Source organism: Sparus aurata, chromosome 2, assembly GCF_900880675.1.
Source record: "Sparus aurata chromosome 2, fSpaAur1.1, whole genome shotgun sequence".
NCBI classification, from domain to species: Eukaryota; Metazoa; Chordata; class Actinopteri; order Spariformes; family Sparidae; genus Sparus; species Sparus aurata.
In genome coordinates this window covers 31,662,941-31,687,526 of record NC_044188.1, presented here as the reverse complement: position 1 = coordinate 31,687,526, position 24,586 = coordinate 31,662,941, and the positions used below count along the sequence as shown (strand labels likewise).

Below are 24,586 nucleotides of genomic sequence, written 5' to 3'. Positions count from 1 at the left end.
ATTACACACCGTAAGTGGGGTTCTGAACGGGCATAAAGACTTCTGCCTTTAGATGTGTTTGAGTGACACAAACTACTCCTGTTCAATAAGTTAGACCCTTAAATCTGCCTAGTAAATTCTATGGACATGGCATTCCCTCCATGTTTACACTCCCACAGTTAAATCAACACTGACAATATATCTGTGCATGAAGCTTGACTCCGACTCCTCCGGGCTTGACTGGCCCCTCTCTTCCTTTGTCTGAGACTTTGTAGCTTTTAATTTTGATCCCTTTACACTTTCACCCCGCTCCCCATCACTCTATCAGCCGCCTTCGACCAGACACATGCGGCTCTGGCTTACCCAGCCGTGACATTGAACTCTCATCTTCGTATTGACCCGCTGTTTCCCATGACCTCTGACCTCTCAGGGTCAAGCCTACAGCCGTCTGGACGTCCTCCTCCTCCACCTGGCCCCTATCTCCACCCGTCAGATACTCCAGATGGATTACTCGCTGCTCAGGACATCTACGGGATTACTTACTTTGTTGTCTCAACAGAGGATCCACGGCAGAATTATTTTGTCATTATGTTTCCATCAAGCCTCGAACTGGCTGGCTTTATATTGCTCCAAAGCATTTTAAAGTGACCCTTGTCACATTAGATGGCGTTTAAGTTTTTTTTTTTTTTTCCAAGAGTAGCATCATACAAATGCCGAGGGAACTTTCTCTGCCTGTCTCTCTCTCCCTCTCTGTCTGTCACTCTCTGAACTCGCTGTCCTCATTCCATAGCCTGGTTTTGATACATAGTGTCCTGATAGTTTGCTGGGGAGAATCTGGGTCAGCGTGTGGAGCCTGAGATAACACACGCAGGAGGCTGACTAGCTAAAGAAATACGTCACACATGGCTGTACACGCTGCTGCTTTAAAGACGTCAGATTCCACATACCGAGCATACCTGTCAGATGTGTCTGCTTGAGTTTCATCAGTGTTACTGTGTGCCTCAGGGGAATCAGTAACAGTGCACACGGGAACCCAGACTTATTACAGGATGCCTGGATAATATTTTTATTATCAAGCAGACGGGATGCAGGAAATTGTTGACAGGAGCTCATTTCATTATCAGAATTGACTGTGTTTGATTGCCTTGCCATTTTGAGCGACGTGTCCCTTAGTTTTGGATTAGGTGTTACATCACTGGAGTCTAGACAGCCATCTGATGTGCACATGATTGAGTTACATGGATTGGAAATGTGCAGCTGGGCAACAATATAGTTCTTTTGTGGCAGGTAGGGAAGTTTATGTTTAAAAATATGTTTTTCAGCTGTACATTTTCTTCATATGTTTTAATGTATGTCACATTTTTCTTATCTAATAATATAGTCTGCTTTTCAGACTGTTGTGTTTAAAGTGTGAGAATGAGGCTTGCTCCTTGGAGCTGAGTGGACTTTGGCCCGAGCAGTATTCCTGATCCTTGCTTGAACCGAGAGCTATAGGGAGAGGTGAGGGAGGGGAGGGGAGGGGAGGGGAGTGAAGGGGAGGGGAGGGAGAGACGAGCTGTGAGGGAGGAGGGGGAAGGCAAGACCAAGAGAGGAAGTGAGTGTTCATTACAAAGTGTGCCTCACGGTTGTGGGCATGCCCAGTAGAGTTCGCCTTGCAGCCTGAGATCCAGCCTCTAAATTTGAACAGAAGGGAGACGAGGTGACTGAGCAGACTTTTGTTGCTGCTTTCTCTCTCTCTCACTCTCTCTCTCTCTCTCACTCTCTCTCTCTCTCATTCTCTCTCTCTTCCTCTCCCTCTCTCTCTCTCTCTCTCTCTCTCTCTCGCAATGTTATTTTTCCCCTCCTCTCCCACTAGTGAGTGTGTGAAGAGATTTTTTGCTATGGAAGAGCAAGAGGAGGTGCAGATTTCAGCTGGTGCAAAATAGAACAAGGGGGAAGTAAAGAAATTATGAAGAAGAAGAAAAAGAAGAAGAGCAAGAAGAAGAAGAAGAAGAAGAAGAAAAGAGAGAAAGACTTCACTCCCATCTTCCTCTTCCTCTCCCTCATTCACTCCTCTCTGCCAACGACTTTTACCTCAGAAGCAGCGGAGGGACGAACTTCAAAAGGCAGTGAGGAAGGAGCTGGAGTGTGAAATCTGAGAAGAGAAGCAAGATGAGAGGCTGACCGGCGCTGTGTTTGCTATGCTGTCCAGGTCAGTGTCCAGGAAACACCAAACAACTTCTTTCCTTTACCTGCCTTTTCTGCTGCCTAACTCCTGTCTACGTAATGTACATTGTGCACACAGTGCTTTTACATCTGCTTGTACTTTAAATTTAAAAATAGTGTGTGTTCTGGTGAGGGATTGTGTAACGAGACTGACTGACTGACAGACTGCATGACAGACTGTCAGCACCATCCGACCGATGTCACCCACAGCGGAGTGAAAGTACTGAAACCCCACCTGCTCCCTTCAGCACTACATATGGGAAGTGTTGAGTTGACCAGCTCAGATGTTCACATGCGTACACGTGTTGAGGGAGGACAAAACTCACCGAATGCGGCCACGTGGTCACAGTCAGGGAGAAATCACAGAGATGTACCGAACGATAGGTGCTCACTGGGGGAGGGGGGGCGGGTTGCGGCGGACGTGGTTCATTTTGCAGTTTTGTGAGGGGAGTTTTGAATGTATCTGTTTCTAGTGTCCACACATACTCACAAATCGGGTGCATAACAAATGAGGTGTGTGTGACAGGATGACATGTGGATAAAAAGGTGTTTAAAGTTGTCGGGTATGGTTGCTCAATTGTGCTTTTTACCATAAATTTTTCATTTTTTATTGTCCTATCTGCTGTTTTCCCTGAATACTCATCTTCTAACATTTTCAAAACCATGCACGTAACGATGTTTCATTATTACATTTATTCCCTTCAACTGATCAACTTGGCCCTACCTTAAATTCCCCTAATCCAATAATATTATTGGATTTGGGGAATTATCCTCTAATAACATTTAGTCATTTGTGATTTTAACTGCTGCGATCAGTGTGTGGTTTTAAGTCAGCGCAGGCAGAGAGGTTATTATTGATGACTGTTTATTTCTTATGAGAGCTGTCAGACAGCTCACCTGTCTAGTGCTGTCCTCTGTCTGAGGCACCCCTGAGGGCCTGTCCCATTAGCTATCCCAGCATGCCTTGCCACTGACAACGAAGTGTCAGCAGTGACTTCCCAGGAGACATGTAGTTGACAGGTTTATTATTTCCAGGTGCACCACAGATACTATGGTACTATAGGGGAAACGAGAGTGACTTTTGTATTTGCAGGTTATTATTATTATATATTATTATTATTATTATTACTATTATTATTATTATTATTATTGTTGTTGTTATTGTATTAATTGCAGTAATTATTTTTTGTGTCATATGGCTTTACTGAGTCATGTTAGTTGTAGGTTTACTATATCAGATTTTATATACATGATTATTGAGGCCGTAACATTTGATGATAACAATAAGATCGTAATATCTGTAGCAAAAAGAAGAAAAATGCTCATTCAAAGTCATCTCTTTAAACTTCTTTTGATTTAGATTTTTGCCTCTTTTTTAGTAAATGTATTAAAAAACAGATGTAGTGCGGTAGGATTAGAGAGTCTGTAACCATAACTGAACAACAATTGCTTGGAAGAATTTTTCATGGCAGCGTTAATGTGTATTTAACATGCATAATGTGCTGCCATCTATAACAAAGTAAGAAGAGAAAAAAAAGGATTTAAGAGGTGCTTTATTATTCATACAATTTTATAATATGCACATATGTATATATTCAGTAGCATAATATTTTTCAACACAGTTATCGTACATATCGGTATATCGTGACACTCCTACAACTAATTTATCTGTTCATTATTGATAAATGTGCTGATTGTTTTCTCAACTAGTATGATACATTTTTAAGGGCTGCAACCAAGGGATTATTTTCATCATATTTTCAGGATTTCAGCAGTCAATTAATTGCTTCAATCTATTAAATTCAGAAAATGGTGAAAGATGCTGATCAGACGTCCTTAATTGTCTTGTTTTGTCTTTAACCCAGACATATTCAGTTCACTGTCACAGAGGAGCAAAGAAAGCGGGAAAATATTCAGATCTAAGAAGGGGAAGAAAAAATACTCAAACTGATTTGTCAAAATAGACTATCAATTTATAATTGACACCTATTTGAATTAAATGGATGAATTGTTTCAGCTCTTTTTATGTCCTATTTTAATTTGCAGTCTCGTTTGCTGTAGCAGACGGCCCAGAGGGACACACGTGACATAACCACACAGCTTCTAATCTGACCAACAATCCAGTAACCAATAGCCTTCTCATTGTTCACACCTGAGCAGCTGGAAATGATAAATGTTTAGCTCGAAAAATAACAATTTATTGATAACCACAATTCAGACACATTCATACTTTTATTTACACTATATGCTTTGACCACTAAATCATTTCAAAATGTACGATGGCTAACTTATAATTTGTGGGTAGTTTCATGACGTATGTCACAGTTATTGTTGAAAGTAAAAATGATGGATGTTTCCTCAGTATTACATTCCTGCCACCTCCAGCAGTACTTAAATATGTTTACAGTAGAAGGGATGTTGTCGTCATCTCTGGCATACCAGACATACTGCAGCTGATCCCCTCTGCTCCATCCTCATGCTCGCAATGGTTTCAATGGGTGTTTCTCGGAATATCTCCATTGCGTAAGCGTAAGCACAGTGCTCACGAAACTGTCTTTACATGCAGTATATGAGGATGGATTACACTTGAGATAAACTGTTTTATCACTGAAACAGTTATTTGGTATCTTATGAGTGCACGCTGGGTACAACAGAACTTCTAGAATGTACATTTTAAAAATGTTCTTGATGAAAAAGATGAAAAAGTGTTAAAATGGGCTGCATGATATCGTAAAAACATAATCATATTGCACTTATTCTAACAGATTTATTGCGATATTATTTTTTCGTTTAGCTTCCATTTGTATCACAAGTTTTAGTTTCAATGACATTTCATGTGACATTTGTTGGATTCCGTACAAACCAAACAAGTTCAAACAAAATCTGGACTACCAGTGAGATGCATGAATTTGACTGAAGATACTGATGTGTTGGATTATTGGAAATGGAGGATCCATCTTTTTTTACCCTAAACTCAAAAAGCTAAGCTAAAAGTGAGAATATCTCAACATGTCTCCCCAAAACACCATTATTAAATTGCTGTATCACCCCTTTAAACCTTCACTAATCAGGTGTGTCTCATTTTAATTACCACCACCAAGAAGGTCATGTTTGGTTTTAGTCGGTTGGTTGGTTTGTTAACAGGATTACACAAAAACTACTGAACAGATTTCCACAAAACTCGGATGGAGGATGGATCTCAGCCCAGAATAGACCCCATTAACTTTTGATGCAGATCTCAATAAACATTTTCTTTAAGATATAATATTGCATGGATCTTAAAGTTTAGTTAGCCAGTATCTATGAGTGAGTGCAATTTGATATGGATCATATGGATTAAATGATGGTTAAGTAGATAGTTTCAAATTTAGAGTGATTCAGGATTACCAAGTTCAATATTGGGCCTTGATAAAATTAAACTGGGCGAGGTATGTACTCTACTGAGTGCTAGCCTAGTTAAAGGATCTGTCCTGTTATCTCTCCTATTGTGATGGCTTTGTGTTTTTATCGGTAATGACCTTTTCAGCTCAACTGTACTCATTTTTAAGCATGATTTAGGTCATATTTTTCTTATTCTGACCATTGCATTTAAGAATGAATACATGTAGTGTATCAATCCATGTGCATGGAGGCGTTGTCAGATGCATTGGTCTTGTTATGTACTAGCAGCAGTATGGTGAAAGCTGTTTGAGCTGCCTCTATCGGAACCACCCGGAGTTCATTTAGTTAACCGTCAGGATGACTCCCTTCTTCCCGGGGGAAAGTGGGTTCCCATGCGCTCCAGCCTGGGTCCCACCCCTGATGGCCCATCTGAGGCTCCATGATCCATCACACAGCAGGCGGCCATGTTCTCTGAAAGGGCCGTGAACTTGTTACCTCCCTCAGCCCGCCTGCCTGAATGTCAAACCCATTTTTCTTTTTTGTGTCCCCTTTCTGCGTTCTTCCCCTTCCCAGGATCGCTGCTGTATTCAAATAATTGGGCTGCATTCATTCCGACCAGGTTGCCAGTGCAGCTTTTGAATAGAGATATCAAGTCTGGTGCCACGATTTCCCTCTGACCTCCCTCTCAGAGCCCCCTCTCTGCCTCTGTCCACCTCCCCTCCGAGGTCACGATGGGTCATCATCATGACTCTAGTGTCTCAGTACAATGACATGACATCCATGGTACATTATCTACAGTGGGTCAGCTGGCCTGGAGCTCTGTCTATAGACCATTCTTCCCTGCGCCGTTGTCTCGGTGATCTCTGGATCCAGCCCGCTCAACATGGCACACATTCAAAATGGCAACCTCAAGGGGCTTTTATTCCTCCAGCAGAATTCAATCACTTTTCTCTCTCCTCTTTCTGCCTCTCTGCTGAGTTATTCAGAGTTTAATGAGGGAGGGAAGATAAAGGGAAGCTTATGGTTTGCCGGATGATGGAGAGGCTGTCTTTTTGTTTCTGTTGGAGGAGCCACACAGCGAGCGTTCATGTGAAATGAGTTTTTTTTTTTTGTTTAACCAGAGGGGAAGGTGATTGAGATGTCTGAGAAAGAGCCAGGGAGTCTGGAGAAGCAGGGGTCATTAAAGTGTCAGAGGAGCTCTTCAAATATTCCGCTGCATTTTAGAGACAGTCAAGGTTGTGGGACGTTGATTTTCAGCCGTGTATGGAGGTATAATCCTAAGTGAGGTATTATGATTATCACACGTTAATGCACTGATGTCACCATAGGCAGCGAATGGTTACGTATGTGCCTCTACACCTCCAGTGCCGTGCATCACTTTAACGACTGCACAGGATTATCCCCTTACATAAGCAAGAGTGGGCGGTTTGGAGACGGCTCCTGACAGTGTGGGAGGGCATCAGACTGGACCGGGGGACGCGCCAAGCTGACGCTGGATGACGGGGCTGTCGTTGTGAGGTTCGGCGCAGGTCAAAGTCCATACTATGTATCAGCTGTCAGAGAGTGTGTTTGGCTTACCGGCTGCACGGGCGTCAGCAGCGACGTAAGGCTCTCCTGTCTGACATCAGAAACAACACTCGGAGCAGAGAGGGAGAGGAGTTCAGCTGTCTCATACAGTCTGTCTGTCTCTCTCTCTCTCTCTCTCACACACACACACACACACAAACACACACACACACAAAATGACCCTGTCACTGAGGTCAGCGCTGGTCTATCTCTCTAGAGCTGTTTGTTACTTTCCCCCTGAGCTGTTGTACCAGCCACCTGCTGTGTACACGCAGTTCCTAGAAAAAAAACCCAAAACCAAACATGTTCACAGTAGACGGACAGTTCATCCTTGAAAGGATTTTTGTCAGGTTGGCAGGTTGTTTAGGGGACATAGATTATAATCATGCCTCAAAACAATTTGGCTGAAATTCAAAACAGTCAAAATGTGGTGACATGGGCCCTGTGGCAGCAGAACAGAGGAATCAAAACAAAAAAACATAAAGAAGCTGCAGAATTACTGTTTGCTGGGCTGGCCCAAATCTTTTAGAGGCCCAGGGTAGAACTGGACCCTCCAGACCCCCCACACTGCCAAGCATCATATACTTCTCTGAATAATATTGATAATCTTGATCATACTGTATGATGATGAACTAATTGTGTATTTTACAGACACAACGTGAGTATTTGAAGTATATTAATTTGTTAAGAAATACTGAAGGTGGTGCTTTGAATTATTGCTACAGAATATTTGTTACTGGCAGATGTGATGGGTACTATGGAGTGCTGAAAAAGAACACAAGATGTGTAACAAAAGGCATAAACACTAATAAGTAAGTTGTAAAGTTTTAAAGCGATGCAGAAGGAATCAATGAAAAGATAAAACAAACCTAAATAACCATGAAAAGTTGAAGTTAAAACTGGTCAGTACAGTTTTCTTCTTATTTTCATTGCACAACATGATACGTAGTAATACTACAATCAATACTACAAATAACAGTGAAGTGGAAAATCCAAAATTCTATTTAAAAAATGTGCAAACAAAACACAGTTTAGTTTGGATCCTCCTGGTGGCAGACGGTCCTGTAGCGGAGGTTTACTCATGTTTCAGGCTGGACTCGGGGCTAGGATTTCAGTTTTGGCTGGGCCTTTTAATTCCAGACGTTAATTCTGATTGCCTTCCTTTGACAGTTTCCAGTCTCAAGCAGAAATGACTCACATCATGCTGTGGACGGAGCACCTGGTTGATTATGACACTTTCAAATAGGGGTAGACCGATTACATATTTTCCATTTATCAGTATCTGTGATTTTTTCTGTCAAATTGCTGATAAAATCAACTCATGTAAAAATGTGTTGACTGGGTGTTCAACATTTTGACACAAAGAGTTTCACTTTCACTGCAAATCCGTCCCAAATATCTGTTTTATGTTTTAATTGTGTGTTTGAATGTTTATTTTAAAAACAACATTTCTCGTAGAACAGAAAAGTTGAACTCAGGAGCAATAGAAAACACACTTACTTAAATCAGTACATACCTTTGCTGCAGCCTTACTTGGTCTGGTATGACCAGTAGCTTATGGTGGCTAACGTTAGCTAACGTAAGCTACATATTGCTGAGTTTACTGACATTGTGACTCTGCTATAATAAAACTGCAATTTAGCATTCAACACTAACCTCTAGCTGCCACTACAGGCCGCAATGGTTTGTGTCAGCAAAAAAAAATATTTTGTTGATTAGCTCGTATTTATGCAACTTTAAAGTGAAATATTTGGTTCCTTCACTTATAAAACGCCTCATGTTTTTGTATTTTGTTTGCTCTTTTCACTGGTTTGAAGTAGGCAGAGGTTTGATAAAAAAAAAAAAAGGTAAAAACATATGCTAATGTGCACCAATCATAAATCAGCAGTATTTGATTTCAATTGTAATTGATTTCTGACTGTTAAATTCTAAATCAATGTTGTTTAAACCTGTTTCATTCTGAAATGATACTTTAATTGTTGCTCATTTAGTCATGTTTATTTAATGTTAAAGAGAAAGGACTCAAAACTGAAATGTGCAGTTTTTTTCATCGATACATTTATGTCAAATTTATGATGCCCAGTCAGCGCCAAAGGAGAAAATATTTGGCTAAGTCTTTCTCTCAGATTACTCATCTATACCCTCAAATCACAAATCCTGGCTTCACATTACAGCAGAGTGACTGCATTTACTTTGCTCTGAATGTAGTAATACCAACCCTCATTCATCTTGATGACAAAAATCGAATTCAGTGTGGCACCCATCTTTCGAGTTTGGTATTGGATTAGGCTTGATTAAATCATAGATTGTTAGGCTGTGGCAGAGGTATGCGCTCTACTGAGTGCCACCACATTCACAAATCTCAGTCCAAGAACAAAACAGAACTGTGTTAAAGCCAAACAGTCTGCTGCAGCTGTATGCAGGGGACAAATGGAATAAACTTTATTCCAGGGATCACTCCAAGGTAACTAATCAAGTTGGTGAAGGTACAAATGATTAAATGTGTTATGAAGTGCCATTCAGATCTTTGTTCCGGTATGGGGGTCATTGCTGCTCATACAAAATCCTCAGGTCCTTTTCCTGTTTTTTGTAAACAAAGCAGAAATGTAGAATGCGTCACTTCCTGTGCAGAACCGAATTTTAGGCCAGGGAAGGCCTTTGAGCAGCGAATGTAAAGAACGTGGATGAACTGGCTGCAGGTCGACTCAGGTGAATCAGTGATCGAGAGGAGAGAAACAAACAGCTATATGGAAATGTCAGAGATTGTTTCTTTAAGTGCTGAAAGCTTTTTATTTGGAAGACGATTATTCTCAGGCTGACCACTGTGACTCTTCTCCAGATTCAAGCCTCTAAGCATAAGGTATTGTCTGAGTGTGTGTGTGTGTGTGTGTGTGAGTTTGTGTGTGTGGGTGGGTGGCGGCGGTGGGTGTGTGACTCCTGCCCTCTCTTTTTAACTCTCTCCCGCTCTTCATCTCTGTCCGTCTCTCAGCCTCCCTCCACCTTTATTCGCACCCCTCCGTTGGCTCTCAGCGGGGGTGAGAGTCGCGGGTTGACAGCCTCGCAGGTCTCCTCATTACGCTGTGTCTGAGCCAGCAGAGATTTATAGAGATGATAAAAGCAGTCTGGAGGGCAATAATGACCACAGGCTCTGATGCACGAGGAGGAGGAGGAGGAGGAGGAGGAGGAGGAGGAGAGGCAGGGCCCTGTCTGGCTACTCACTCTGCCTCTGATCACTTGCCTAAATGCTCACACGAAATGGAACAACCGAAACAGTTGATGAAGGCTCTCAGTCACCCAGGTCGTGGTAACTCTAAGAGCCATATCGTAGGCAACTGGAAAACTCGAACATGTCCAGTTGCCTACGATATAACACTTAGAACAGAAACAGTTGGCTTCAATGTTGACTGGTCAATATATTCACATATTTATACATGAATAACACATAACATTCAACACATATCTTCTTGTAGACATATATTTGTATTTATTTTTTATATCTTTTATTCCAAATCTCTGTTTCCTAGAATTCTATGTGACCTCCAGGCAGTCAACAGCATGAGGTCAGCCACCAAACCTTCATTCACATCCAGGTTCAGTTTACTTACTGAGTAGATTGTATCATCTGCAGTAACGACCCAGTATTTTTGACGTACAGTTCTCCAGTGTCTTAATCTGATATATCTCTTTTACAAACGGGTGGCTCTATAGGTTTCACTTACACTGGGGACCTGTGGGACTGTGGTTGGATGATTTTGTCCCTGTCACTTAACTGGTTAGCATGATTACAATTGTTATGGAAAATAACTTGTACCAAGAAATATTAACTAACAATGAGAACATGTTTCTGGTCATGAACCCAGGAGCAAAAGGCAGGCCTACAGCACACCATAAACTCAGACTAAGAAACAGCTTCAACATACAGTATGCAGGATGAGTGTTGTTGGTCATTAGATAATAGATGTGATCAGCATTAACTGTTCAATCAGAATGAATTAGATGGACTGATGAACTGGCTGTGGTTTGCAAACATATTAAGATCCTTTTGTCTCATTGGCTGGATTTTTAAATAAATGATAAGATAGTTATGGACAGTGCATCGCTGCTTGATTGCTGAAGTAGTTTCCAGTGTCTTCTCTGAGCCTGGAGTGGAAGAGAGAGACAGAGGAGGTATTTGACTTTAATTGAATGAACTGTATGAATTCATTGAGTTGAATTTAAAATAATTAGTAAAACAATTAAATGATCAGTTTTGGTTTGTAATAAAATTGATATGGATACGTAAATAAAATGTAATCCCTGATCCCTCATATTGGTATTTAAACCTCATGTCATGATTGGTTGAACCAGACCCATGAACTTTTATCTGTGCATGTCTGTTACTTGTGCCCTCAATGTGTTGCATTTTATGTTGTCTTTATTCTCATACTGTCGGCCCTGTAGTGGTCAAGGTTTTCTGCCCGCGGGTATTATACTCTGGCCACATATGATCCCCAATTATTTTGCTTGAATAAAAAATAAAACAGTTGAAGTTGATCTGAGCACTTATGACCTGAACACTTTCATTGGAAAATATTTCTTTGTAGACCGTAATTAAACTTAGACACTTACCCACATAAACCTTGGGTATTAGCAACTGTGACCTCAAATAATTATGGTGCCTACTTTCCTTGAACATACGCACTTATATCTGAGTTATTACCAACAAAAGCTAATCAAAACTACATGGTATGTAGTCGAGCTGATGTGTATCGGAGCTTTGTCTTCATATTTCAGCTGTGGTTACTCTGTAAAATCCTACAAACTAGCAGTGGTAATACAAACGTGAATATACTATGATTTAAATTAATTTAATAAACTATTATGTACAATATATTTAAACATTTTCAATTTCATATTTTTTTTATATTTCCAAATCCTCGATTCAATTTGACTTTGAATTCTAAGATAACATTTTTGATGAAACACTATCTTTGTTCCTGCCTTGCTGGGCATGCCATTGTTACGGCTATCAAATCTTAGTTTGTAAAGATCAACAGATCAATGGTTTTACGCTCTGACAACTGTCAATTACATTTTCACAATCTATAAGAACAGAACAGAATTGTACAGTATATAGACTGATATAACTGGCATATTTTCGTCGGGAATGTACAACACCAGGGCCACAGGGTCAAATTTAAAAGATTATTCTTTACTGCAAAACCAAGTAGGCGAGAGTGGAGAGAAAAATAAGTATATGGGAGAATCGCTGATTTTGCTTTTGATTTCGATAATTGAAATTGGATGCTCACTTCGATTGATTTTTTATTTATAATATATATATATAGAGAGAGAGAGAATATACACAAGGAGGCCTGCGAATATGTGTGTACACATGAAAGCAAGAAATATGAATTTATTTACAGGAAAAGTGTACGTGTCAGAACTTTTCAGATTACAGTTAGTACCTAATCCCATGTTGTCCTAATGTATAAACGTAAATAGCTGTTGCAATGTTTTTGTCATTATTTCACTTGTGGACTTTTCCGGACTAGTCTTGAAAAGTGTTTTTTTTTTAACAGGCATGATATGAATACTTTTGTGAGTGATGTGTGTGAGCTGAAGTGAAAATATGTTGCCCCATCAGTGTGAAACTGCTCACTGTATGTGTCTGGATTCATGTTTAAAACATTTTACTTCAGCCTTTAAAGCAAAAGAGGAAGGATCATTTTGTACAGTTTAAAATGGTAAACCCCAAATACACATCCCTGTACTCAGCAGTCATTTAGATTATTCTTGCTCAGTGAAAGACACTGAGGGTACGTGTGCTTGCTTGAATCTTGGCAGTCGGCTGCTCAGCAGAGCACATAAAAGAGAGAAGAAGACATGACGTGACACAGGTGAGAAATGGAGCCAGTTGACGGGCCTGTGTTGCAGATCAGAATAAAAAGAACATGTGTCCATGATGTAGGTGGTGCTGCTCCTGTGACCTGTGTTCCTGATCGTTTATCCCAGTTATAGATCAAATGTCCCTCTCGGGCTGCCACCGTCGTGGCCTCACACTCAAGGACAAAGACAAGCAGCTTGTGTTGTTTGGATAATGGTTTACCACGTGGCTCAGAGCTTAGTCTTTTATTGAACACTAGTGAATACATACTGCACATATTGTATAAGTAATCAGTTGTTGTACTATGCTATTTATCATTTATCATATCATTTTTATTTATTTGTTTTTTTTATGTTTCTAGTTTCAATAAAATAATATTAACATTGCTCATACATTAAAAATGTATGGTCACATCCTGATGCATTGGACAACAGACTGGTGTTGGTCTGTATGTACAGTCTATTCTTTTTTTAATATAACTGTAAGCACCCCTGATGCTGCAGTGTGAGGTTACAGAGCATGCTCACTTCTTCCCTGGGTGTGGCTGCAGCTCCACAGCTCCACTCAGGCTCACTCTGCTGTTTGTCTTCTTACTGCTCCTCGGCCCTAAACCCCACCACCACAACCTGCACTGCTCCCCCCACCCCGCCTTCATACTCACCTCTCCTCGTCTCTCCCCCATCTGCGCTGCGAGGTTAAAGGAGGACAACACTCATACTAACAGAATCTAACTGCCGTCTTCGGATTAAAGCTGTTGGCTATAAATAAAAGACAACTTCTTTGAAAAATGTTGCCTCAAAGACGAATCCAAATTTTTGGAAGACAACTAATATTTTTACTAAAGCTGTGACATTATTTATTCTGTCCATCAGTATTAACAGCAAGTATCTGATTTTGACCAATCTGTGTGAAAAAAAAACTAAAAGAAATTCCTTAACAGTTGGCAGCAGAATGATATTTTATATATTATTTTATGACTGTTTTACATTATGGCTTTAAAGCTCAGAAAAACCGGGATTCAAATCTTAAGTATTAATAAGTATCTCTAACAGTAAGTATTCATGACATAATTAGTAACAGTCAAGTATATAAAAAAAGAAACTCTCTTCATGAAGATTTTAACATTCAGGACTGTGTGGGTGTGGTTTGATCAGATGTGTACGATTGGGACCAAACAACCCAGCAACTGTGAACATGTTCTGATTCAAATGTTGCTAAATCCTGACTGTTGCACTGAAGTACAGAAACACCTTTCAACCAGTCAGAAGAGCACAAAAGTAAAGGAATACAGAAATCAGTCAAAACTCTGTTTAGATGTTGTCATGTTGATTTTAATTGCTCATGGCAGAAGCAGATTCGAAAAATATATTTTCATTCATTTATTCATTCAACCTGAATTTGTACACAGCTGATCACTGAGGGGTAATCCTTATCTGCAGTGACATTCAGTCAGTTACAAAAAATAAGAAAATGAAAAAATCCAAAGTGACATTCTGACAAAGAAAAGGCAGTCGCACATTTGGCAGATCAAAGAACCTTAACATTTTTGGATTACAGACGTTAGTTGTTGGATAAACTCTGGTCATTAAAATGAAAAATAAAACACAAAGCCCTAAAACTTTACAACAGGTAGGTCGTTTTATTATAATATCAGGGCCTTTACAACACCCAATTTACAAATATTCAAAACAGGGCTGGGCAATATATCAGTACCATATATACATCAGCATGATGTGAGACTCTATGGTGTTAGATTATGGATATTGTTAAATGGGTGATTTAATGTGATTTAATTTTCTGAACTTGTACTTGTCTCTACCCACTGAGTCACTGTATCCACATTACTGATGATCTTTCATCAAATCTCTTATTGTCTTCATATTTTGTGAAAAATACCAAAAGTAGAGCCTGACCGATATATCAGCTGGCCAATCGTATCTGCCAGTACAGGCAGATCACAGATACATCAATATCTGTGTATTTCGTTATACATGAACCAATATATATATATATATATATATATATATATATATATATATATATATATATATATATATATATACACACACACACACACACACACACACACAGATTACTGTGTCCGTATGCTGATATGCTTCCTGTGTTAGATATGTGTTTGATAATCACATTTAGAGATCAATGCTTAAAATGTGTACTGTATATATATGTATCATATGTCCATATAAAAAATTTTACTCCTGACATTAGGGAGTCATCAGCTCTAAAAATGATAATCAAATATAACTATTATGAAAATGACTAATAATCGGTGAGATTCTAAACAAAAGTAATATTGTCACAATATTTATATCAAGAAATTTGGTCAAACATATTGTCACGTTTGATTCTGTAGTCCAGTCCTAGAATTTATGAACTGCTTTTGAGGAGATTTCAAAATATTGACATAGATATTGTGTGTTGTATATTATTGTAAAGCTATATCACTCAGCCCTTATTCAGAATGATGTTGCATAAAATGTGTGCATGGACTGTTTCCATACCAAGCCATATGTTTTAGGCCAGTTACCGCACCAGTGAGCTGATGCACCAACTGAGCAGAGACGTACTTTACTTGGTCAAAATGACTGTTGCTCTCGTCTGATATTGAACTTTAATGATGCATTTGTACAATTTGGCAGAGACTCCACTCCGTAATACTTTGTCCTGTGTTTTTTTCAGCTTTTTTGCTGTGGCTTATTTTTTTTGCTCTCCAGTCTCTCGTGCCAGTGGAGCACTTCATGGGTGAATAGACAAGCACAACCAAGGTTAAACACTACGAGTTCTGGCAAAACCTAAATGGATCTACGCTATAGTGAAAGAGAAAGAAATGCTGAGGTGATGCGAGGAGTCAGAGGCCTCTAAACAGACACAAAGGTGTTGATTCTTGCATTGATCAGTTGGAGTTTTTCCTGTAGTGGATTTAGCGCTGGTGATGTTATGAGCTAATGGCCAAGGAAGAGTGCTCAGCCCAAGCGTGGGGGAGACTTACAAATAATGTCGCAGGGTTAGTTTCAAAGCTTCAAAACAATGAACAGCTGTAACATGCCCTCCAGATGACCTTTGGGTGACATCCGTGCATGTATGTTCATCTCAGAGAGACATGTAGAGACAAATTTGTACTCTCAGTAAACGTAAAAGGTAAACCAAGCGCTCTCAAAATGAGCCATTTGCCTGGACTGACTCACTCATGTGGCTCCCTCTGTGCTCCCAGTTCCATTTTCTGCTCCATTCATATGGTAATAGGGGTCAGGAGATGAGGGGGTTCTCACGTTCAATGTGAAACTTGGCCTTTTGTGTAGCCACAGCTCAAGCTGCTGCGACGGAGGCCAGAGGTGAAATTGAATTCAGCTGAAATTCCCCAGTGAGTCTGGCCTTGGGCTGGACTGTGCTAGACTACACTGGCCTGGCCTTGGTGCAGGGTGCAGGCAGCAGGGCTGTGTTTCGCCAGAGTTCCTGGTGTTGGAAGGATGTTGGCTTGGTAAGGCTGAGGCTGAGCCAGGGCTGAAGGGAACTATGCCATCTCCAGCTTGTCATTAAGATTTGATTGGAACAAATACCACAAAGAATTTGAAGATGCCAGTACTTGGCATGTTGCACCAGTATCACTGTCCCTAACTTAAACCTTGCAGTTCCCAGAACACTAATTCTCTAATCACTCAATGTTTTTGCCAGAACAATTTGAGATACAGTTTTAAGTTACCTAAACCTGACTGGGAACTAACGCAGACAAAAACAACTGCCAGACAAGAACATTTGTAATGCAAAAAGAATGCAGATTACATTCCATTAAAAACAATTTTTCACTTCCTTCCTACAACATCTGGACATGGGAACAATGAGTAGTGGTTCTGGTTATGGAAAGATCGTGATTATAGCGTGACTTTTGTCAAGACAAGATGAAGAGTCTACAGTTGAATCACTGCTGAGGCTGATGGGAAGGATATTATTTTTTTAGGAATTTGGTCATGAAGCAAAGGCCAAATTAACATTTTAACTTTGGATGGATTATGTATTAAGCTGAATTTAAGGGTAAATAACGCGTCATTGTGAGGGGTTGTACCACATTTCATTGCAGTCCATTCGATTGTTGTCTAAATATTTCACCAAAAATGTTCTCTCTGAAGAGGCAGGTTGTCACTCCCAGATGTGAGTCACTGTCCAATTTAAACAGCTCGCAGGCTTGGAAAGCTACATATGGCAACACCAGGACAAACCACATGTAGAACTATTTGTTATTTTTAGCTATGATCATGATTAGATCTGCTCATGATTCTTTTAGCCAGCGGTGAACGGTTTCTGGTCATTGCATAGCATATTTTTCTATGTTCACACTGCTGTTATTGTGTACTGTCCTTTGTATTGTGTTTGAATAGAATTGGGAAAAAAGCATCATAAGCTAACTAAACAAACTGCCAGTTTACTCCAGGACTCTGTGTGTTTGTCCAAGTGGTGTTGCTGTACCTGACTAGACGGCGGACGCACTTGCACATGCGTTACACAGATCAAATAATGACAAGGGGATCACTACGACTTACAACTCTAACGTCAACTTTGAATGTATTGTATGTACTTTGAATTTAATGTCAATTTGTCGATTAGTTGAGACATTTCATTCTGAGCTTAAGTGGAAAACCTTGACATGACATTGCCAACCCTACAGCCATGGTGCTAGCTAGGCCAACAAAAAAGACTAATACTAATACTTATACTATGCCGACCTGATCATTTCTGCCTGATCTGTAAACTCTACATTGCCACAATGCTTTACAACGGCTTTACAATGCTTTGTACTCTGGCACTCAGTGTAAATTGTGAAGTATTGAATTGTCCACTATGAACTTAATTCCTTGGGATCACGCTCTGATTTAAAAGCAGCCTAATGAAAGTCTCCGGGTGTGACAGCTTCACTGCAGGTTTTACACACTTACACCCTTTGAGGGAAAAAAAGTCCTGGTTTCTATTGACAAACCAATATATTGTGAGATTTTGGCTGACCCCAAGCTCTGACACCACCACTGGGTCTACTGAGGAACATCCTCAAAATAACCTCCTCTAGAGGGGTGTCTAGTCTTTATTTGGGTCATTTAATGTTTCCATTTTAAGTGATTTCCTGAGGCTTATTTCACAGTACAGAGGTGTCATGATTCAATTTGATTAATTCGAATTTAATGCCATTGTTAGACTATCATATGGATTTGTAGAGATCAGCAGATTTTGATGCCCTGACAACTGTCATTTACATTTTCAATTCCTTTTTTGAAAAGATATTGTAAGTAAGTATTTTACAACAGCAGCTCCATTGTAGGCTTTAGCCAAGCTCAAAATAATATTCACCAAAAGTAAGAAATCCAGAGTTCAACAAAAATAATTTCACCCTCTGGGTATTAACAAAAACACAACAAAAGATAGAAATTGGTTTCTTATCAGGTTTAGTTTCTTAAATCTCTCCAGAGTAAACCAGCTTTCCAAATGAATCAATAAAGGAAGAAAAAAAAAACATAAAGATGAACGCTACCAAGCTGGAGGGGTTATCCCTAATACTGCGTTTGAAATTGAAGACAGAAATTGACAGCTAATTGTGATCGATTTCAGATTTGATCTGTGATGCTTACATTAAAAAAAATACTTTAGATAACTAAACAGCAAGTGTCAAATATAACAACATGGTTATGGTGATAATCTCTAGACCTTGTTGTGAACAATTCTACTATTCTCAACCAGCCTTGAAGTGTCTATCAAACGGTGTTCACAGCAAGATATATCATATACAACTTGCTCTCATGTATGAAACAAGACAAATTACATGTGAAATCTCAAACCAAGTGACCATGCAGGAGTAATCAGAAACAGAGGGTTTTGGGTAGATAACTTAAAGGTTATTTGGAGCATGACCTCGGTAAGGAACAGACTCCATTCTGTGTGTGTCGGTAACGAGAGCCTTTACTCCTCAGAGAAGTGGATTCAACCGTTTGCCTTCCCCCCATAGAAACATAGATTTGTGTCCTTGGGGCCTCCTACTAGCACAGGTCAGAACTGAATCTGTCACATTTATAAAACATGTTGTTAAGTAAAAAAACCTATTGATATGTAGAGTGGTATAGGAATGTGGATTTTAATTAGAATGTCAGTGCAGCTGCAGGAAATTGAAATACATAATCACAGAATTTCAATAATTTATTAGCAGTGAAAGGTGTTGGGTTAAGCAGTTAGCCTACTTAACTTTACCACATGTTCCTGTTCAGTGTCTTGTTTCAGGAAAGACAAAGACTTGAGAGGTGCTGTTTTTCAAACTGCTTTCAACATCCACCCACGGCGGTAATTCTGGGAAATAGGAGACGGCTATTTCCAGCCAAACTAATGTTGTTGAAGGCCCCAGAGAGGGCAGCATGCCCTCAGATTGATACAAAAATGACAGAAGACCAAAGTGTGTAGGAAAATTCATAGGCACCTTACATCGTAATTCAATCATATTTGTGTATTTCTTAGTGAAGGGAGTTATGTTCTGGGCAGAATCCATCAAGCCTCTCAAAGCATTCCTCAGAGACAGACAGACAGACAGACAGACAGACAGACAGACACACACACACACACACACACACACAAGCACATTATATATTAGGTGTCAGGGAGGGAGTTTGAAGGGAGCATGGGGTTCAAACAAAAAAATCCTGTTTACAGTAGGAGCCTGTGTTTTCTATAGGAGGAGCCCGAGCTACCTGCCATTCTAACGTATTTACCCTTGCACAGTGCGGGAGGTGGGGGGTGGGGGGGCGGGGGGCGGAGGTATGGAAGCAATTACAGGCCGGTCACATTTGGCTCCTGGCGGAAAGGAAAGTAAACCAGCAGTATTGTTAAATATGATTAAACTAGCTGGAATCCCAAAGGTGGTGTGGGTGGAGGGCTGTGTGGGCTGGGGAGGCCCAAGGCTACATCCCCTGGGACTGCAGAGGTCTGAGCTGCTAGCCAGCCACCTGCACCTGGTTTGATCAATATGGGTCTTTGAAAACTGATATTTTTAGATATGATACTGATACGTTATGAGAAAATGGTAAAACATATTATGATCATGTTTATGGCTGCATCAACACAAACATATTGCCACCCTATAAAGTTGTTATAGTGACCGTTTTAGGAAAACAATGGCAAATATGCACATAGAACACACTCAGTGTTTTCAAAGTTCCCATGCAACGGCTAGTGGAGCACTATTTGCTTCTGCAAAGTTACACAGATTTTCTGTAACAACAGGCAGCTAGGGAGGGACTTGCTGTGAATATTTATTTGTCATGCTGAACACGCTGTACTCCTCCCCCCCCCTCCCCCATGGAGCTAGAGATTCACCTGGATTGACAGCTCTCAGTTAGCATGGACAGACTGTGACAGAACAACCAACAAGTTAGAGGCCAATCTAATGACAGGGAATACAGCACCAAGCTTTTCTTGCCAGGTTCAGCTCCTGGCCCTGGTTAGCAGTAGATAGCAGTTACTTTAGTTTATGCTCCGTGTTGTCTTCATACTTCAAGCAAGGAGTTTTATGATGTTTCCTGGTATCATCATAAAATTAAGAGTGTGCTTATTGGACGAAAAATGTGTACACAAACCAAACAGCAGACAAAATTTGCGGCCAGTCAGTGAAGAAGCATTAAGCAGCTAAAACCACAAATATTTCCCTTGGCAGTGAGCAAAAGCTGAGCTGCAAGGTGGGTGCATACAAGATTTATATTTATTAGATGGCCAATGAAAAAAAAAAAATCCCATGAAGTCAAAATCAATTTTTAGTCAAACTCGATGTTTTTGACTAAAGAGTCATTTTGTATTTTAATGTTCCGCGTCCTGGAAAGTGATTAAAAAACATGGCGGGCAGTGAACGGCGGCTTTTGTCAAACTCTTCAGTGGTGGAAACAGGTGCTGCTGAAAACGATGCCAATAAAAACAGGAAGTCAGCCTGCCACCCGGCTCTGTAGTAAATATAGCGTAATCATCAGAGGTGAGATGTTTAGTAAAAAGTGTCAGTCGAGTGAAACTTTATCGCCACGGCCTGATGGCGTGACAGGGGCTGATGGGGATGGATGGATTTATTTATTCTTTTTTTTTTGCTGGCTGTTTGTCTTTGAATGCTGGCGCAGGGCCAAGCACCACAGATAATGTTTATTTTGTCATGAGGCGTGTGAGAGGTGCATGTGAGGCGGTATGAGCGTTCCGTCTCCTGTTCCACTGCTCCTCCCTCCCTCCCTCCCTCCCTCCCTCTCCCCCAGCCCGTCAGTCAGCAGGACTCCGCTTTGACAGCTCAGGGAGGCCGCTTTTGATCCAGAACATTCTGCCTGAAGAACGTTTATCTTGATTTTTGGATAGGAGCGTTTTGAAATGTGATAGCGAGAGTTTTGGACTGCGCTGTGATAAAGCTCGTATTTTCAGTATTTTTTAATCAACTGGAATTTTTTTAAACAAGAAAGAAAATCTGTAACATCATGCATCACACCAGGCGCTTCACACAAACAGAACGTTCATTGTTTAGCTTAGTGTTCATTTTTTGCACCTTATTTTGATTTAGTCTTAAGCCTGACTCATCAGACGCCCCTTCATGGCGGTCTCGTGTGGCGGCTTTTCGCCTGTCTCATCTTCTATCTGCACAGAGTTCTTAAGCTCCCAACGTCCCACGTCATGTCTACACGACTGTCCTTACAAAAAAGCATAACTGAAGCTATACTCATGATTCATATTCCATATATTAGATTATTATAGGCTTGTATCATACTTTGGAAAAAATTATGAATCACATTTATTTGATTGTTGTACATTTTCCTTCACTTTTAATTAAAACCGGACACTGTGGTCATCAGTTTTCATCATTTACACAGTAATAGTCCCTGAGCGAACATCATGGAGTTAGACAGTTGAGACCAGCATTAATCCTGCACTCCTTCTGCAACACCCAGATCATGAAATCTAAAATGATATCTATCCCTCTAAATCTCTTTAGAAATGACTGTAAGAGCTAACCAACTAAAAATAATGACAAAGTTTAGCCGATGATAATGTTAATGCTACCTTGTCTACCTTGTAAATGTGGGTGTGCTGACCTTGTTAGTCCATACGTCGGTAACTTTGTTCCACTAAGTATTTATTACCTTATCTGACATTTCTGAGTTAGTTCATATGTGTCTGTTTCACATTTATAATTGGATAATTAATGTACTTATCTCATTATGTTACAAGATTACTGCCATTAGAATGTAACTTGTCACGTTACTGCATTATCTAGAGTGCTTTAGAGTTACCAAAAATGATGGTCAAACCTCTTGACTTGTTGCACATGTGAGTCATATTGTTTATGGCGTGTAACCAACCTTAGAATGTACTGACTCTACCCTCATTCTGAAGGCTTCTGTACTGACCACAATCAGTAACTCTGCAGCCTAATAATAGGAATGTAAGATGCAATATAGCATTTACAGCTCTTTATTCTACTAACAGCAGTGAACTGGGTATTAGGTAGAGCTGTTTCAATTAAAACAGTACAACACAGCTCTTATAGTATATGATATCTAAACATGAAACTAATGAAACCGCAAACTTTAAGTGCTTACATACAAACCATAAAAGCCCAAATGTGATGAAAGTGCATGGGCTTTTAACAACAAATTCTTACATGCAAATCGTTAAAGTTGCATTTCACTCTGATGTTCTTGTAATTTTTTTGCCCCAAAACTTTAATAATGTGAAGATTTCCAAGAAGTTACTGCTGTCCTCGCTGCCATCTTGCTGCATCGGATTAGCTAGCTACATGTGCACTGACACAACTGTAGGTTTACCTTCTGCAGGCATGCAGCCGCCTGCTGAGCAGCAGGAACAGAAACAGAAACAGAGACAATGCTAAATAATGTATTACCTGAACTGCAGAACTACTGTAACACGGTACATTACTCTTACAACAAAAAAGTAATTAGAGTACTCTGTAACAGATTACTTTGTTACAAGTTGGCCCAACACTGTCTGACAGTGAACTTTGTTAACTGCGTACATGTGCACATAAAATGTGACATCAGGGTTCAGATGATCAGTCAGGTATGAATCAGTGACATACAGTGTTTAAACAGTCTGTTAAACAGCATCACTGGATATCACTGACTGAACCAGATGATGAAATGATGCTTTAAGCCTGAACATCCAGCAATACAAAATAAAGTGTGACTCTGCTCCACAGATGGAGGCGGTGTATGTGAGGCTTGTTTCATATTACACACGAGGCTGGAAGCGTTTATCTGGCCATTCTCTGTCCTTTGTTGCTTCTTGTTAATCATGCCTCTCGCCTGTAGTTGCTTGAGAGTTTCATGTGTAAGCCTGCCTAGTCAGATGGATGATTGACAGCTGGTAATGAATAGTGGAGAAATGTGAGAGACCAGCGCAGCAAGAGGAAGTGCAATGATTAAAGATAGGCGAAGGAGAGCGCGGTAAATTAAAGCAAAGCTAGAGAGGCTGGATAAGAAGACTATCCCCAAGACTACTTTATTTCATGGTGTAAAAATGACTACTTCTCACCACAAACTATCGCCCCGTGTGACAGGTAATTATTTTGGCGACCAGCAGACCTCCCCAAAGCCTCCCTGCCAACCCGATATCTACACCTCTCTCAGGGGGCCATCTGTGCTCAGCTACCCCAGATAAGTGAGAGGAATGTGGGGCAGCCATGCTGTGATGTGAGGGGCTTGCCTGGAGCTTAGATCCTGGAGGCAGGGGCTCCACCCGGACTTTATACATAATGGCAGAAAGGAGGGAGAAGGGTTTAGGAGGGTGTGGCAGACAGCAGGAGGTTTTTGGAGAGGTTGGATGCAGGTGGTGCCTGCCTGTGTGTGTGTGTGTGTGTGTGTGTGTTGGGGAACTGGGGACTAATAATATGTAATGTTTCTGCATTAAACTGTCTAAAAACTACTAGACCTTTGGAAGGAATTACAGGAATTTTGCACGTACATTTTCCCAAATGTTTTCACCAATGTTCAGCGAAATACCTTTTTTTGTGTGTTTCATTCGGTCACCTGTCGCCACAACCTCCGCAGGGAATCAGAGAATGAGAAAGAAAGACAGTGAACGTAGCTAAACATTACGTGGATAAAACTTAGACGGTAACCAATTTTCCCTAAGTCACATAGATAGTTTTTTATCAGAAATGCTGGTTTAGGCCAACAGCTCCACTGAGCCCACGCCACACGTCTTTAGTTTAGTTTTGATTGAGAGACCTCTAGTGGTAGAAATGATATACTATGCATTTACGAGCAATAGCGGCATGATTTTGAAATGTATTATTTTTCGAAATTAGCCATGCTCATATATAGGTCGATTCCGTTCGTCCGTGGGACCACTTTAAGTGCAAATCAGTTGAGTTTGCCAGTACGAGTTCCGGCACACATTAATTAATGACATGCCTAGGATGTTATGTTGTATGCATTTAGCATGTCGAGCAGTCACAAATACTTTACAGTGAGTGACTCTTTACTCTAAATGCTGCACTTGCTGCTGCTGCAAAGAGAGTGTAGCGAGCTACGTTAATTACACTAGTTTGGTAAATTCTTC

The 24,586-nt window shown here is 40.3% G+C and overlaps 1 long non-coding RNA gene across 3 annotated transcripts in view; it reads left to right on the top strand.

Moving 5' to 3' along the window:
- The first annotated feature begins 1,603 nt into the window (after window positions 1-1,603).
- LOC115567611 (uncharacterized) overlaps window positions 1,604-24,586 on the top strand; it is a 110,616-nt gene continuing 87,633 nt past the window's right edge. For all 3 annotated transcript variants that reach the window (XR_003981232.1, XR_003981233.1, XR_003981234.1), the window contains exon 1: window positions 1,604-2,170. This is a non-coding gene — a long non-coding RNA (uncharacterized LOC115567611). The remainder of the gene's footprint in view (window positions 2,171-24,586) is intronic.